Source organism: Callospermophilus lateralis, chromosome 18 (assembly GCF_048772815.1).
Source record: "Callospermophilus lateralis isolate mCalLat2 chromosome 18, mCalLat2.hap1, whole genome shotgun sequence".
Taxonomy (NCBI): domain Eukaryota; kingdom Metazoa; phylum Chordata; class Mammalia; order Rodentia; family Sciuridae; genus Callospermophilus; species Callospermophilus lateralis.
Window position 1 is genome coordinate 10,193,277 of NC_135322.1, and position 17,044 is coordinate 10,210,320.

At 43.3% G+C, this 17,044-nt stretch overlaps 2 pseudogenes; both read right to left on the reverse strand.

Annotated features, from left to right (window-relative positions):
* Positions 1-600: 600 nt before the first annotated feature.
* Positions 601-1,077, reverse strand: LOC143384003 (microtubule-associated protein 1 light chain 3 beta pseudogene; annotated as a pseudogene).
* Positions 1,078-6,226: 5,149 nt separating this feature from the next.
* LOC143383341 (large ribosomal subunit protein uL6-like) lies at positions 6,227-14,566 on the reverse strand (annotated as a pseudogene).
* Between the last annotated feature and the right edge of the window lie 2,478 nt (positions 14,567-17,044).

Sequence of the window (17,044 nt, forward strand, 5' to 3'; positions counted from 1 at the left end):
GTCACTTACAAAGCAGGCACCAGTCAGGTCTCAGAACAGGGACAACCCAAAATAGAAAAAAAAATGTCCCTTTACAGGCTTTAAGAAACTAGATCTAAGGTTCAGTTCAAGGCCCATTTCCTACTGAGCAGTGGTGACTTCCTGTGTTGACTAAGCAGAGAGGAGACCAGGGAACTTTCTGGCTCCAGCCGTCGTGGACTCTTGGCATGCTGCAGCTGGGAGACGGAAACCTTGAGCCTTGTGCATCCCTGCTTTCTGCACAGCCCACTTGGCCCTGTTCTGTGAAAGCAAAGGCATCTGGGGCCTGTGCACAGAGCCCCCTTAAGGAGACTGCTCTAGCTGAGCAGAAACCCTTGTAGGACCTGGAGAGACGGGGCAACCTGAATGCCCTGCACGTTCCTACTGGGGAAAGAAGAGCAGAAAAATAACTTGGAGGTCTAGTTTATTGGCAACTTAGGATGCAAAGTATTTTATTTTTAAACACCTAAAATTTGAAGACAAGAAGCCTAGGTTAAATAATGAGGTTCCCAAAGCTGAGTGTGCTCACTTGGAGCTCCATTTTTCTGCTTGAAATACAAAAACAACCCCTAAAGCTCCCAGGTGGAACACAAGTGCCCCATGGCCTGTGACTGGGTGAGCTCACGAGTCTCAGTTGGCGACATCCCTTTTTCTCCTTGGCCAGGGCTTGGAAAGCTCGACGCAGGGTCCTGGTCTACTCGGCCGACCCGCTCCCGAACGTCTCCTCGGAGGCGTCACCATGTACAGGAAGCCATCCTCGTCCTTCTCCCTCTCGTACACCTCCGACACGGGCGTGGACACGCTCATCTTCACCAAGAGGAAGAAGGCCGGGTTTGCGTTGAGGTGCAGGCGCCTCCTGATTATCTTGATGAGCTCGCTCATGTTGACGTGGTCGGGCACAAGGAACTTGGTCTTGTCCAGCACAGGCAGCTGCTTCTCACCCTTGTATCTTTCTATTATCACCGGGATCTTGGTGGGATGCTGCTCACCAATGAGTTGCGCGTCTTCTACTTTTTGTTCGAAGGTGCGGCGCTGCTTGAAGGTCTTCTCCGACGGCATGATGCTGGAGGTCCCGGGCTTGGCGGCTGGGGTCCAACTCTGGCGACGGCGACCCGCATTCTTATTAGTATTCTGTTCTGAGCTCCCACCAGAATTGCCCAGTGAGCTGTATTTATTACATTCTAGACTTTTTCTAGCCTGCTCCTCAAAATTTCCAAACTCTTCCTGCAACCAAAGGCTCTTCCACATCATTGGGAATATAGCAATAGCAAAGATCATCCCAGTTTGAGGTACAAATTTTCTGTTAGCTTTCTGTTGCCATAACAAATATCTAAGACAGCCAACTTACAAAGAAAAAAAAAGGGTATGTTTGCTTGAAAGTTTTAGAGATATCATAACACAACTGGTTGGTTCCATTGTTTGGGGGCTTGTGGTGAGATAACACATTATGGCAGAGAAAAACTGTTCTCCTCAGAGCTGGGATGTGAAAGAAAAAGACACTAGAGTCCCACCATTCCCTTTAGGACCATGCCCCAATGATCTCCCACTGGCACCAGCTGTTAAATGTTCCACCACTTCTCAATAATGCCAAACTGGGGTCAAGCCTTTACTACATCGGCCTTTGGGAAACATTCCAGATTCAAACTATAGATGCAGGACAGAGGCACATTTGTGTACGTGCTGTGCAGGTGGAGTTGGAGGATCAGCCTCACTTCCTTCCTGGAGCCTTAGGACTCACAACAAACTTCTTTTGGATGTCAAATGCCCAGGACAGCAGGATTCAGTGTGTCACCACGTGGGAATCCAAGGAGGTCTCCAAGAACAGAAGACCCCTCTACTCAAAAAGAAGCTGTTGCTGTATGGGGATCTGAGGTGGTCTCCAGGAATGAAGGAGACCTCTGCTAGGACCCTCCATGTCTAGGACCACAATCCAAAGAATTGAAGGACACATCAGGCATGAGTCACACAGCAAGGGAAGCTTGAAAAGGAAGTTCCCAGAGACCCAAGTGCTCAGAGGTGGAGATTTTGGGAAGTGATTACAGCACTGAACCTTGATACACATCTTGAAAATCAGGATCAGGTTCTTGCTTCCCTGGTGTTGAAGATTAAACACCTGAGAAATGCTGGGTCAAGCTCAGAAAGTAAGTTTTCTTTAAGAAACAGAACAGAGAGAGACAGACAGATAGAAACACAGACTCCTCTGGAGAGGAGGGGACCCAGAGCTGGTGCTGGAGGGATTGGGGGTGTTCTACCCCTTTTAGATTGTAGATTTTCTTTCTTCTCATGCCCCCTCCTCCTCTTATCATGCCTACATGACCAAAAGGTGGGGAAGGGCTGTCCAGGGGGTGCTCATTAGCAACACCTTGCACTGAAAGAAACAATTCCCTGGAGGCAGAGGTAACCTTGGTAACAAGTTGTGAGGAGGGGGAAGTGCTCTGGAGGTATTAGCATTTTATTTCCTTTTGAATTAGCCCCCCAACTTTCCAACCCAATCATCCATTACCTACACTATCTGTTCTTTGCCCTGGTCTCAACATCATCAGTGTTAGTCCACTGATAGCTGAATGGACTACTGGGAGGTGGAACCCAGTTGGAGGAAGTAGGTTCCTAGGGTCATGCCCCAGAAGAGTTTGTCTTCTCTCTGGCCCCTTCCTCTCTTTTTCTGCTTCCATGATGTCGTGAGCTGAGAGCTTTCCTCGACCGCACCCTTCCATAGCTGCCTTGGAGCCAACTGTGTACTGAATCCTCCGAAACTATGAGTCAAAATAAATCTTTCCTCCTCTAAGTTGTTTCTGTCAGATATTTTGGTCACAGTAATACAAAGCTGGTGAACACAATGACAACTTTTTTTTTTCTTTTAAGACTCCAAGGCATGTGAGTGCTTTTATTTCGATGGAAAACACCAGGTAAGTAGTTCAAGAGGAACCTAGAGGGAAACTTCTAAAGTGTAAGTAGTGAAGAGAGTCAGCTCAGCAAGCCAGCTCCTGGCTGTGGTCTCATTCATTCATCAAATATTTACTGAGTATCTGTGCTGTTTCTGTCACTGGACTGGTCCATAAAAATGGACTGGGCACCATTCCTTCAAGGACTCACCATCTAGAGGGAGCTACAGAAGTCATGGAAATAAATACAGGATAAACTATATCATTTCCAACAGGGAAGTTATGTTCCAAATTGAATCATGTGCAATGAAAGTTTACTATAGCAAGTCCTTGAAGCTGTCACCAAGGAAAAACCTAAATAAACCCTATAGTTTCACTCTTTAAGTAAATTGTTTGTCTCACTAACTTAAAAATCACTAATTTTGGAGGTGACACAGCCAAGCAATACATTATCAGTCTCCCACTAGTTTGCAGTAGATCACTCCCTGGACATGTGGGTCACCATGCTGATGGTCGCCTAGGCCATGCTTCAGGCACTGGAAGTCCACTCTTGTTGAAAACACTGACTCATCACTTGGACCTAAAGATGCCCCATGTTGACTGGAACAGGATGAAGGACTTGGCATCTCTATCTTCACACCATGTCTGTCTCCTTTGTTGCCTTAACTTTTGGGTCAGATTCTACTTGGACCCATTAAATGTTTGAGAAATGTTTTTTGTCCAAAACTATAATGTAGAATTAACTTGATCTAAACTTTCTTTCTCTCCACTCCCTTCCCCTCTTCATAGAAAAAGACACCCGCTACCATAACGAAAAACACAACAATGAGAGAAGTGAAAATAGGTAGCAGCCAAATTCCAGGAAACTCTCTGCCTGTTCCCAGAAAAGAAAAAAACTATTCCTGCTCTTTCTCAGCCCATCACTGTTCCTATCCTACATCTGTAGCCCTCAATCCCCTGGAGTGGAGAAACTGATTTGTGAGCAAAGCTCCCTCTTCATTTTTAATCACTGAATAAAGGCTTCCTCCCTGCCAAAGACAGGATTGAACCCAGCGGGGGCTAATCATCAAGCCACATCCCAGCCCTTTACATTTTTATTTTGAGAGACAGAGTCTTGCCAAATTGTTTAGAGCCTTGCTAAGTTGCTGAGTCTGGACTTGAACTTGCAATTCAGCCTGCCTCAAAATCTGCCTCAGCCTCCCAAGTCATTAGGATTACAGGTGCACACCACCATGCCAGGTTGAATAAGGCCTTCCCTTCCCCACAACACTCATCTCTCAGACATTGGTCTTTCCAAAGAATGAACCTCTCAACCTGGAATCTTTATTCCCCTTCCTTGAATGCAGCATAATTAATTTTGTAGGTCAGAAGCACAGCTCAGGAGGCTGAGGCAAGAGGACCACAAGTTCAAGGCCAGCCTGGACAACTTAGTGAGACCCTTTCTTGAAGGATAAGGGAAAAACAACCCCCAGGGAGAAAAGTAGAACAATGGGTCCCAGGGAAAGAAGGAAAATAATGGGCTCTGGACTTTCACTATTTCCCAGCAACAACGGCTCTGAAGCTCCTGACTTCCTGTTCTACACCTGTCTCCCTGATGCCCAACCAACAGGCTCTGGCCTTGACTAAGTGTCTCTGATTAAGGCTGAGTACACCTTGAGCCATGATGATTAAGTCTCTCTTAATTCTACAGAAATCAGACCTCTATTGTAACCAGGTGCCATTTCCTCCTGAAAATGTGCCCCTCTGCTGGTTAATAAAGCAATGCTGGTCTGTTGAGGTCTGTCTCTATTTCTTTTGCTTTTGCTTTCACTTCTCAAGAAATAATAATAATAATAATAATTTTAAAAAGGGATGAGGGTGTGAGTCAGTGGCTAAGCACCCCTGAGTTCAATCCCTGGTACCAAAAGGAAAAGTCAGAGATGGAGAAGGAAAGGGCAAAGATGACAAAGAAGCAGAGGCATATTATCTCTCTCTTTCTCTCTCTCTCCCTCTCTCTCTCTCTCTCTCTCTCTCTCTCTCTCTCTCCCCTACCCCTACCCCATCTCTCTCTTAAAGAGAGAAAAAATACAATTAAAAACTTGGATGAACCTCAAATGTCAGGAAAGGCACATGAAAACAATTCTTAAAATCAAACAGAAGTGGACAAAATAAAATAAAATGTGACAAATCAAATTTTCAAGTAGCACTTTTGGGTCAAGGTCAGGAGCTGTGACTGAGATGTCCTGAGAGGTCGCTGTGTGGACCCAAGTACAGAAACAACCCCCCAAACCCCTAGCGTGGCTGATCTGGTGGCTCAGGCTGCGGTGCTGCACAGTCGGGCTGCCCTGGCTCGTGGGAACCCGTCTTGTGTTTGGAACTCCCAAATTTGGAGAAAGAAAGATTAAAAGAGCAAGCTAGATCATTTCAGCAAAAATAGGTACACAAGGTAGGCACAGGTGTTTGTGCCTGTAATCCCAGCAACTCAGGAGGCTGAAGTAGGAGGATCACAAGTTCAATGCCAGCTTCAGCAACTTAAAGTCCTAAACAGTTTCCACATATCCTCACTCTGCTTCTTCTAACTTTTAAAAATATTTTTAGTTGTAGATGGACACAATACCTTTGTTTTATTTCTTTATTTGTATGCTGTGCTAAGGAGAGACCCAGTGCCTCACACATGCTAGGAAAGCACTCTACCACTGACCCACAACTCCAGCCCATGCTTCTTCTAATTTTACCATGTCATCTAACCATGCTATGTTTATCAAAACTCTAAAATTAATATCTGAAACTAAACTACAAAGTTTATTCAGAACTTTACCAGTTTTTCCAATAATTTCCTTCTTCTATTGAATCCAGGATGCACATTTCATTTAGGTTTCATCTCTCCTTTACCTCCTCCAACTTGTAACAATTTCTTGATCTTTCCTTGTTTTTCATGACTTGGCACTTTTGGGGGGGCGTGTACTGGGGTTTGGACTCAGGGGCACTCACCACTGAACAATACCCCTAGTCTTATTTTGTATTTTATTTAGAAACAGGGTCTCACTGAGTTGCTTAGTGCCTTTCCATTGCTGAGGTGGCTTTTAACTAGCGATCCTCCACTCTCAGCCTCCCTAGCCACTGGGATTACAGGCGTGGCCCAGGGAGCCTGTCGAGCTTTACATTTTTGCAGAGTACACTGTTACAGATTTTTTTTCCTGTTCTGTTCCATCGAAAGGACACTAAAGTTTATTCAACCTGTTGGAGAGGATTAAGAATAAGCCAAAGTCAATAGAGACTTGTATTGATCACTGAAATATCCACTTGACTCCAGGACTGTGTTTCTATGGCTGAATGACACTTATATCTTATTCATTGGCCTGCTGAACTGTTCCTTTTTCAGAAACATAAACACTATCCAAAATTTTTCTGACATCCTTGCTTTTCACTGTTGTGGCTTGCTGAATTAAAGCCGCTGAATTTGAAACAAGTTCAATATCACTTTCTTCAAGGATTAATTCATCTTTCTGAGCTTAAGACACTGAACAAGCAACACCTGTCCTCATCCAAACCATGCAGATGTATTTGTCACCCAAGAAATTTCAGATTTCGGAGGAAATCCTGTTTCTGGCTGCTCTGTGACACGAAACCAAGAAAGAAGACAGGCAGCTTCTCCACAGGGTCCTGCCTACCCAGAATAGAATATCTCAGAGAGTGGGAGAAGACCCCATACGGTGGATTTTCACAGAAATCACCTGCGACCACTGTGCAGATTTCAGAGCCTCTGGGCTCAAGTAAGTCTCCAGACTTTGGACCCAAAGCCCACAGTTCTAGCTCACAAGCGGCTCACAAGCAGCTTAGCAGAACCACCTATCAGCACCTCTGCAGACTCCAGACTGTACTACGCTCCCATGCAGGTCACACGGCTGCTATCTATACGCAGAACAAGGCCATCGCTCAGCTCCCCCCACATCACCAGACACCCCAGCGCTGGAAGCAGACTGACTCCATCTTGGAAAACCTTTCTCAACATTTTGTGGTGGGCCTGGCTATCAGAATGGATCTCCATTTGGGCAAGTACCTAATTTCTAATCCCACACCCCTCCCCAAAGGTGAGAACTTGGCACAGTGGCCACCCAACACAAGAACAGCTCTCAGTTGGACAGAAGTGCAGTGCGCACATGGTGCCATCCACCTGGTGTGAGCCTGGGGGTGAGAGGTCCCGCAGTTGGGACCTGATAAGTAAGAGAGGGGAGGGGACTAAAGTCTGGAGCATAACAGAGAGACCAGGATCTGGGAAATCTCCAGGCAAGAGAGGGAGACGATACCGGGGGCTCAAGTCAGAGGAGTGGTCACAAAAAAAGACCCATGAGATGCATTTTCCCTTCTGGGAATGGTGAGCGGTACTCCCCACTTCCAGATGCTCCACAACAGGTCCAGTCTTCTCACCTGGTTACCTACACCATTCTGAGGGCAGAGACACCAGCTTAAAACAGACAACTCCACCTACTGGATGAGAAGAGAAGTAGGAAAAGAGAGATCTTGGAACCCTACAAGAGCACTACAAATCTATAGGGTAAAAACAATAATACACCAGATCCATGAAGCTGGAAAGGAAGACACATGAGCAACATAAAAAGACAAAGGAAGAAAATACCACAAACAAATCAAGACAACACATCATTAGAAGCATTGGCAGATACAGCAGAAAAAAATGACAGAAAGATTTCAGGATATACATGGTTAAAATGTTTTGGGATCTCAAAGAAGACATAAGAGAATAAATACAGGCAGTGAAAGATCACTTCAACAATGAGCTACATACACAAATCCAAGAGGCAAAAGATCACCTCAACAGGGAGACAGAGGTTCTACAAAAAACCAAACAGAAATCCTTGAAATGAAAAAAATAATAAACCAAATTAAAAACTCAAATGAAAGCATCACAAACAGAGTAGACCACTTAGAAGGTAGGACATCAGACAATGAAGATCAAATAAATCATCTTGAAAACAACATAGACCACACAGTGAAAATGATAAAAAACCACAAGCAGAACATTCAAGAAATATGGGATAACATAAAAAGACCAAATTTAAGAGTTATTGAGATAGAGGAAGGCACAGAGGTGCAAACCAAAGGAATGAACAATCTAGTCAACAAAATAATATCAGAAAACTTTCCAAACATAAAGAATGAATTGGAAATCCAAACTCAGGAAACCTACAGGACACTGAGTATACAAAATTACAACAGATCCACACCAAGGCACATTATAATGAAAATGCCCAACACAGAGAATAAGGAGAGAATTTTAAAAGCCACAATCAGATTATATATAAGGGAAAACCAATTAGGATAATGGCAGATTTTTCAACACAGACCCTGAAAGCTAGAAGATCCTGGAACAACATATATCAAACTCTGAAAGATAATGAGTGCCAACCAAGAATCTTCTATCCAGCAAAATTAAGCCTTATATTTGAAGATGAAATAAAAACCTTCCATGATAAACAAAAGTTAAAAAAAAATTATAGCTAGAAAACTGGCACTATAAGACATCCTAGGCAAAATATTTCATGAAGAGGAAATGAAAAACAGCAATGAAAATCAGCAGAGAGAGGTAGTACACTAAAGAAAAAACTAATCAAAGAGGAAAACCAACTCAAGTAAAATAACAAAAATAAACAAATATGGCTGGAAATACAAACCATGTCTCAATAGTAACCCTGAATGTTAATGGCTTAAACTCACCAATCAAAAGACATAGGCTAGCAGATTGGATTTAAAAAAAAAGATCCAACAAGATGCTGCCTCCAGGAAGCTCGTCTGATAGGAAAAGACATACACAGACTGAAGGTGAAAGGTTAGGAAAAATCATACCACTCACATGGACTACAAAAGCAAGCAGGGGTCTCCATACTCATATCAAATAAAGTAGACTTCAAGCCAAAGTTAATCAAATGGGATAAAGAAGGACACTCATACTGCTCAAGGGAACCATATACCAATGCCGCAGTCTGGCTGGGCACAATTCAGGAGCCACTTGTCAAAAGAAACAAACTTTATTTTTAGAACACACACACCACACCACACAGCTCTTCAGGGAAACCTTCAGAGCCCAACTGCCACCACCGGCCTCCCACAAGCCTCTCCACCTCCCCCACTCCTCCTGCTCTTGAGGCCGATTGACTGGGTCGGGTGGGCGGAGCCAAAAAAGTCCCCTAATGAGCAGCTCCATGGTCTGAAAGGGCAGGGAAACAGCCCAATGAGCATCACTGCAGAGGAGCCAATCAGTTGGCAGCTAGAAGTTTGCTGGAGCCTCTGTGAGCCAATCATCAGCTGGCAGCTGGAAGTTTGCTGGGCCCCTTTCGGCTGTAGCTCTCAACATCTCCCCCTCTCTGTTTAAACAACAAGCATGTGGCTTAGGGACTGTGCCTGCCTTAGGTTGTCCAATAGTACATATGGTTCTTACCCATCATCGGATGAGCTGACCTCAAGGCGTCAGCCTCCTGACTTAGGTTGGTACCATTGCAATTGGATCTTACCCATCATTGACTATCAGTCCAGCATATAGCCACACCTGTGGATAGGTCTTTGTACCAGCGGTGGGGTGAGGTTCTTTGCCTCACCTCTGTTGGCCCCCAAATTTTAGCTGAACGACCATGACAAGCAGAAGGGAGGAAGATACACCAAGCCAATTGATGGCTCCTTTTGGAAAAATTATACCACCAATGACACCATCAGCAAAAATACCCCAACACTACCACAAGTTGCTGCACCAACAGATAGTTCACAATGCATACAAGTGAGTTCACAATGCATACAAGTGATACATAGTCCAGGCAAGTTCTGCAAGCAGTTCAGTGATGGCTATTGCAGAAGCTGTAGATTGGTTTTATCTTTGTCTTCACCGGCACTGGGATGAAGATAGGAATTCTGGCAATAATGGCTAAAGAAAAAAAAAATATGTAACATTCCAGAAGGCACTAAAAGAAAATAATTTTTCTGAACAATTTACATTATCTTGAACAGAATTATTAAATATAATGAAAAGGAAAGGTGAAAGTAAACAAACAGATCTGTTAACCTCCTTTTTTGTTCACATATTAAAACAATCTTCAACAGCTGTTTACCCAATTTAAATTAAACCATTTAAATCACGTGAATAAAAAAAAATATTTGGATACATTTTTTCATGAGCGCTCATCATATATGATATATGGACATATGTACATACAAACATACAACACAAAACACAAGTGTGCACACATAATATAATACATACAACACATAACATAATAGTAAAGGCCTTATAACTTTTTACAGGTGAAATCTCCACTGCAATGTTTAAAAACTCTATAGTCAAAAAATAGAACTGATCAGCAAAACATTAACCTAGGTCTGTATGAGCTCAAAAAAAAAAAAAAAAAAAAAAAACAATAGAACTTCATGATGTGGGAAAGGGTAATAATAAAATAGATATTGAAAAAAGCATCCTGGTTCTGTCGCAGATGTAAGGATAGCCAAACTGGAGTTTTGGATATTAGCCATTATGGATTTGAGCCAAATCATCTTCTTTTTGGTCTGTAGAAATCACTTTAGTTAATCTATATGGAATCCAAATCGGCTGCTGTTCTCCCTGTGGAAACACATAAACAGACCCCCAACTCCAGACAATCACTGGGTCAGGACCTTAGTTAATTTCTCTGGAATCCAAATCAGCCCCCTGTCCATTTTTTGGCAATGGAGCCCGATGCCTTTCTCCACGATATCGTGGATAGACACCTGGTCCTTGTTCTTTTTTTGATAATGGAGTACCCTCTATGGTGTTTTGAGAACGGCATTCATTAGCCCAATGTCTCCCTCTATGGCATCGTGGGCAAATACCCGGTATTCTACTCCTTTGATACCTAGTTTTGTTAAACCCTCCTCCTATGGGGCAATTCCTTTTAAAATGTCCTGTTTGTTCACAATTGTAGCATGTTTTTGGCCTGGCATCTAAAACCTGTTGTACTACAGCTGCCATGACTTGCCCTTGTTCATTAATGTCTCTACATAATTTAATATATGTGTTTAAATCTTCATGTTTCCATGGTCTAATGACTTCTCTGCACCAACGATTCGCTTGCTCATAAGCCAGTTGTTTTATTAATGGCATTGCTTGTTCTGTATTCCCAAAAACTCTGGTAGCTGTTTGAATAAGCCTATCTACAAATTCAGCGTAAGGTTCATTAGCTCCTTGTATTACCTTAGATAATTGACCTTGTAAACCTCCATGTCCTTGTAAAGTCTTTCATGCCCTAACCACATCTACAGCAATTTGTATGTATACGCCAGGATCATATGCAATTTGTTGCTGCTGATCCTCATAAGGTCCCTTTCCTAACAACATATCTAGATTTCTCTGAGGATAACCAGCTGCTGCATTTCGCCTAGCCGACTCCTTGCAAAATTCCTCATTGGCAACCCTCCATAACAGATATTGTCCTCCATTTAGCACAGCTTTACACATATTAGCCCAATCTGCTGGCGTCATGTTCAAGTTGGTAATGGATTCGACCAAGCTTACAGTGAAGGGTGCTTGAGGACCATAGGCTGTTACAGCCTCTTTTAGCTGCTTCACTTTTTTGAAATTTAAAGCATGGTGAATTCGCTGCCCTCCTGCCTGCTCAAATACAGGGCATGTTAATATTTGAGATTCCATCTCAGGATCCCAACTATCAACTGCGGGGGTTGGGGGCCTCCCAGCATATGGAGGTGGTGCTGTTGGGTTGGACACTTATGCCCTCTGGTGATAGAAAGGTGTTAGTAGCAGTCTCCTGTTGTAACTTTTCCCCTGATGGCTTTTTCTGCTCTAAACTTTCTTCCTCTGTCTGACTAGCTCGAGAGACCTTCTCTTTTCCTTGAATCTTTTCCTCTGTCTGACTAATTTGAGAGACCTTCTCTTTTACTTGAATCTTTTCCTCTGAATGACTAACTTGAGAGACTTTCTCTTTTACTTGAATCAATATGTCTTCTCCTTCCGCTACCATTGTCCAAACTGAAGGCTTTGGACTAAGCAAACAAGATACGAACGTCCACAATGGCAATGTGCCAACTGGCAGAATCCCTGGGCTTTTCTTTTCTATTCTTTTTAAATCTTCACCATGATGGTTCTATTGTGATATATTTAACAACTCCTCCTTAAAAAGCCATGGGCTACATTTTTGTATTGTATCAACGTATGCCCTGACTGCTCTTGATTTTACTGGGATGCCTCTTCCTCTAACAGTTTACTTAACACTCTTTCGGTTGGTTTTTTACTAATTTCTGATCCCATATTTCCACTATAATACAACCCAACAAGATAACGCCAAACAAAACCAAGACAGAATGAAACAAAAATGGAACAACACAAAATCATTATATCAGCCTTTCTATCCTCCTGAAATGTCCATCCGTCCTTTCTCCCTATCTGTTCCTCAGACGCAAATAGTTTTTTCTCAGATGTGAGCGGTTTTTCTTCCGTCTCACTCATCTCCAGGGACAGGCAACTTAAAACAAAAGCGAAACAAAACAAAAGAAGAATCTTAAAGTGGCTACCCATCCTCTCTCCCTGCCCTCAGGGGCGAGCAGTTTATTTTATCACTTACCCTCAGTCGCTCCCCATGCGGCCCACCAAATGCCACAGTCTGGCTGGGCACAATTCAGGAGCCACTTGTCAAAAGAAATGAACTTTATTTTTAGAACCACACACCAAACCACACAGCTCTTCAGGAAAACCTTCAGAGCCCAACTGCCACCACCAGCTTCCCACAAGCCTCTCCACCTCCTCCACTCCTCCTGCTCTTGAGGCCAATTGGCTGGGTCGCGTGGGCAGAGCCAAAAAAGTCCCCCAATGAGCAGCTCCATGGTCTGAAAGGGCGGGGAAACAGCCCAATGAGCATCACCACAGAGGAGTCAATCAGTTGGCAGCTAGAAGTTTGCTGGGGCCGCTGTGAGCCAATCATCAGCTGGCAGCTGGAAGTTTGCTGGCAGCTGGAAGTTTGCTGGGGCCCCTTCAGCTGTGGCTCTCAACACACCAACAAGACATAACAATCATAAATACATATGCCCCAAACAATGGTGCAGCTATGTTCATCAAACAAACTCTTCTCAAGTTCAAGAGTCAAATAGACCACAACACAATAATCTTGGGTGACTTTAACAAACCTCTCTCACCACTGGATAGATCTTCCAAATAAAAGTTGAATAAAGAAACTATAGAACTCAATAATACAATCAATAACTTAGACTTAACTGACATATATAGAATATTTCAACCTGCATCAAGCAGATACACTTTCTTCTCAGCAGCACATGGATCCTTCTCTAAAATAGACCATATACTATGACATAAAGCAAATCTTAACAAACACAAAAAAGTAGAGATACTATCATGCATTTTATCAGATAATAATGGAATGAAACTGGAAATCAACAACAAAATAAAAATAAAAATTTCTCCACCACCTGGAGACTAAACAATATGATACTGAATGAACAATGGGTCACAGAAGACATCAAGGAGGAGATTAAAAAATTCTTAGAAGTAAATGAGAACACAGACACAACATATCAAAATCTCTGGGACACTATTAAAGCAGTATGGAGATTCCTTGAAAATCTGGGAATGGAACCACCATTTGACCCAGCTATCCCTCTCCTTGGACTATACCCAAAGGACTTAAAATCAGCATACTACATGGACACAGCCACATCAATGTTTTTAGCAGCACAATTCACAATAGCTAAACTGTGGAACCAACCTAGATGCCCTTCAGTAGATGAGTAGCTAAAATAAATGTGGCATATATACACAATGAAATTTTACTCCGCAAAAAAAGAGAATAAAATCATGGCATTTGCAGGTAAATGGATGGCTTTGGAGAAGATAATGCTAAGTGAAGTTAGCCAATCCCAAAAAAACAAACATCAAATGTTTTCTCTGATATAAGGAGGCTGACTTATAGTGAGGTAGGGAAGGGGGACATGGGAGGAATAAATGAATTCTAGATAGGGCAGAGGATGGTACATGTATGAAGACACGAATTGGGTTTCAACCTACTTTATATACAAACAGAGATAGGAAAAATTGTGGTATATATGTGTAATAAGAATTGTAATGCAAAAAAGTACATGTATAAAGATGTGGATTGTCATGAACATACTTTATATACAAAGATATGAAAAATTATGCTCTATATGTATAATAAGAATTGTAATACATTCCACTGCCATGTATTTTAAAAAAATAAAAGCACTTTAAAAAAAACAGCAAATGACACTAAAAATAATAATAATAAAATAAAACGTGATAACACACACAAAAAAAAAGAAAAAAGAAATTTCAGATTTCAACAAGAGACCCATTCTCCCTGATAACAATGTTGATGGGGAAGTAAGCATACACAGACCTCATCTTGTAACGGAAGCCCAGTGTAACACCCTTGATCAGGTTCTGACTACTCATCACGAAAACAATGACCAATCCTTTCTATTTCCCCACCATTTGTCAACCCATAATCTCTTCTTTTTCTTTCCAAGGAGGCTGAGTTCTACATTGATATAATTAAACCACTCCAGAGGGTTCCTCTTCGGCCCTTCACAATAACTGTGTGTCCCTTCAAAGACATGTGGACATTTTCTGGAATGTCAACAGTCTGATTGCTGAAAACGGTTTTCATTTTCACAGTAGACGCAGCAAAGAGCCAGAGTGGTTTTTGTTGTTGTTGTTGCTGTTTTGGTAGCAGGGATTGAACCCAGGGGCACTTAACCACTGAGCCACATCCCAGCTCTTTTTTTATTTTTTATTTTGAAGCAAAGTTGCTTAGAGCCTCACTAAATTGCTGAGGCTGGCTTTGAACTGGAGATCCTCCTGCCTCAGCGTCCTGAGCAGTTGAGATTACATGCATGCACCACCACGCCCGGCACAGAATGTATTTTGTAGAATAGCTCATAATTGAAGTTTGTCTGATAATTTCCCAATGAGACTGGAATTGTGCATTAGAGAGAAAACATGAAAAATCTAAAGTGTCATTTTCCTCTGTCGTATCAAGCTACACAGACAGCATCAACATCAGTTGGCATGTCACCTTGATGGCTTGGTTAATGTGCCAGTTAAGCCTACTATTTCTTTTCCCTTTTCATACTCTAATTTTTGAAGTTAGTCCTTGAATAAACAAACAATAGCTCAGCTAGCATTCAGGAGCCTGCATTGGACCCCAGCACCACAAAAGCAAATAACAGTAAAACTGACAAAAACAGCAGATCTGGGGACTTTAAGAAATAAAGCTAAGTCTGGGTGTAGCTCAGGGGCAGAGGGCCATGGGCAAGCCCCCGGCTCAACCCACAGTGCCCCCACCCACTGAAAGGAAAAAACCCACAGATACTCCAAATCACCAGAATCAGGAGAAGCTGATTGCGGTCTCCACCGAATACGTCTCCTCCTCCCAGTGTCCCCATTTCCACCCTTGTCTACTTAATTTTGCTGTCTAGGACTCTGGGTGGTTGCAATGAAGCACAAAGTAGCTCAAAATAAGGCTTCCTCAGAGGAAGGAGCTGCCTTGGAGGAAGACTCGGAGCCCAGGCTGCAGTGGTTAGTCCCCACCCCCACCCCCCCCCTTCTGCCTCAGTTTTGGTCTCATTCATTTTTCCAAAGAAGGTTTCTCTGAGTGCCCAGCCCTGTGGAGGGCAGTTCTGGGGACACAGCCATGACCAAGGTACTACTGGCTCTGTCCTCAGGGGGCACTTATGGGGGAAGACAAACTGGTCCCCAGACAGTGATAGGCTAGAGTGCTCAGGACTGGGATGGAGGAGGCATATGGAGGGGGGTGGGGGCAGCCTGAAGACCAGGAGGGCTTCCTGGAGGACAGGAGGGGTCTTCCCAGCTGATGTTTGAAGAACAGCAGGAAGGAGTGGGCAGGAGCATTTCACACAGGAGGAACACACATGCGGTAACCCAGAATGGACAGGAAGTGGGGAGTGTCTTCTGAAGCTCAGGTATGACCATGGTCCCCCACTTGAAAACCTTCTTTGGCTCCCCAGTGGCCTGCTTAGCACAAAATCCAAAGTCTTCAGCTTGACATTCATTCATTTGTTCGTTTGTTCAACATTCACCTCTGTAAGCTGACAGTGGGTGTTACCCAGGACCTGTGCAGGGGACAGAGCAGTAACAGAAATCCCAGCCCAGACCTGGATACATTAGAATTGGGGACAGGGAGAAGGAATCACAATTACAAGCCCCCAACCCCTGTGGAGAAAGGCGGGCGAGCAGGCAGATGCACGCAGACCAAGATTCTTCACAGGCACCCAGGAGACTTGGACAGACACTGGTTTAAACCCCAGCTGTGACCTTGTATCACTTGAGCCAAGTGACATCAGCTACCAAGCCTCAATTTCCTCATCTGGGAAACAGGAATAATTTTCTCCCTTTATAACCTCTCCCTGACTCCCACACCCTGGTCCCCTTGATGACCCCTGAACACACTAGCCAAGTGCCAAACCCAGGGCCTCTGCAAGGCTCCTCTCTCATGCCCTTTAAGATTCTCCCTGGGGCCAGGGCTATAGTTCAGGGGTTGAGCATTTGCATACCATGTATGAGGCACTTGGTTCAATCTATAGCACCACATATAAATAAATTAAATAAAAATATTTTTAAAAAATTCTCCTCCAATGTCACCTCCTCCAAGAGGCCTCCCCCATCCACCCTATCATCCTATTCCTCTTTATTTTTATTCATTGATTTACTGGGTACTGGAGGTTGAATTTAGGGGCACTTGACCACTGAGCCTATTTTATACTTTTTTTAAATACAGGTCTCACTGAGTTGCTTAGTGACTCGCCATTACTGAGGCTGACTTTAAACTTACAATCCTCCTATCTCAGCCCCCAAGTCACTCAGTCAGCCTTCCAAGCTGCAGAGATTGCAGGTAAGTGCCACTGCACCCCGCCCACCCCCCTTTATTTTTCCTCCATAGCTCAGCCTATTTTTCTGCATCTGTCTATATTATTTGCTATTTAACTGAACTCTGAGGGGGCAGGGATTTTTGCCCATATTCATGGGTGCATCTTCAGCACCTCTAAAAATGCTAGACACACATCAGGTATTCAGTAATTATTTGTTGAACGAGCAAATATTTTCCCACCTCTCTGAGCCCCACAAT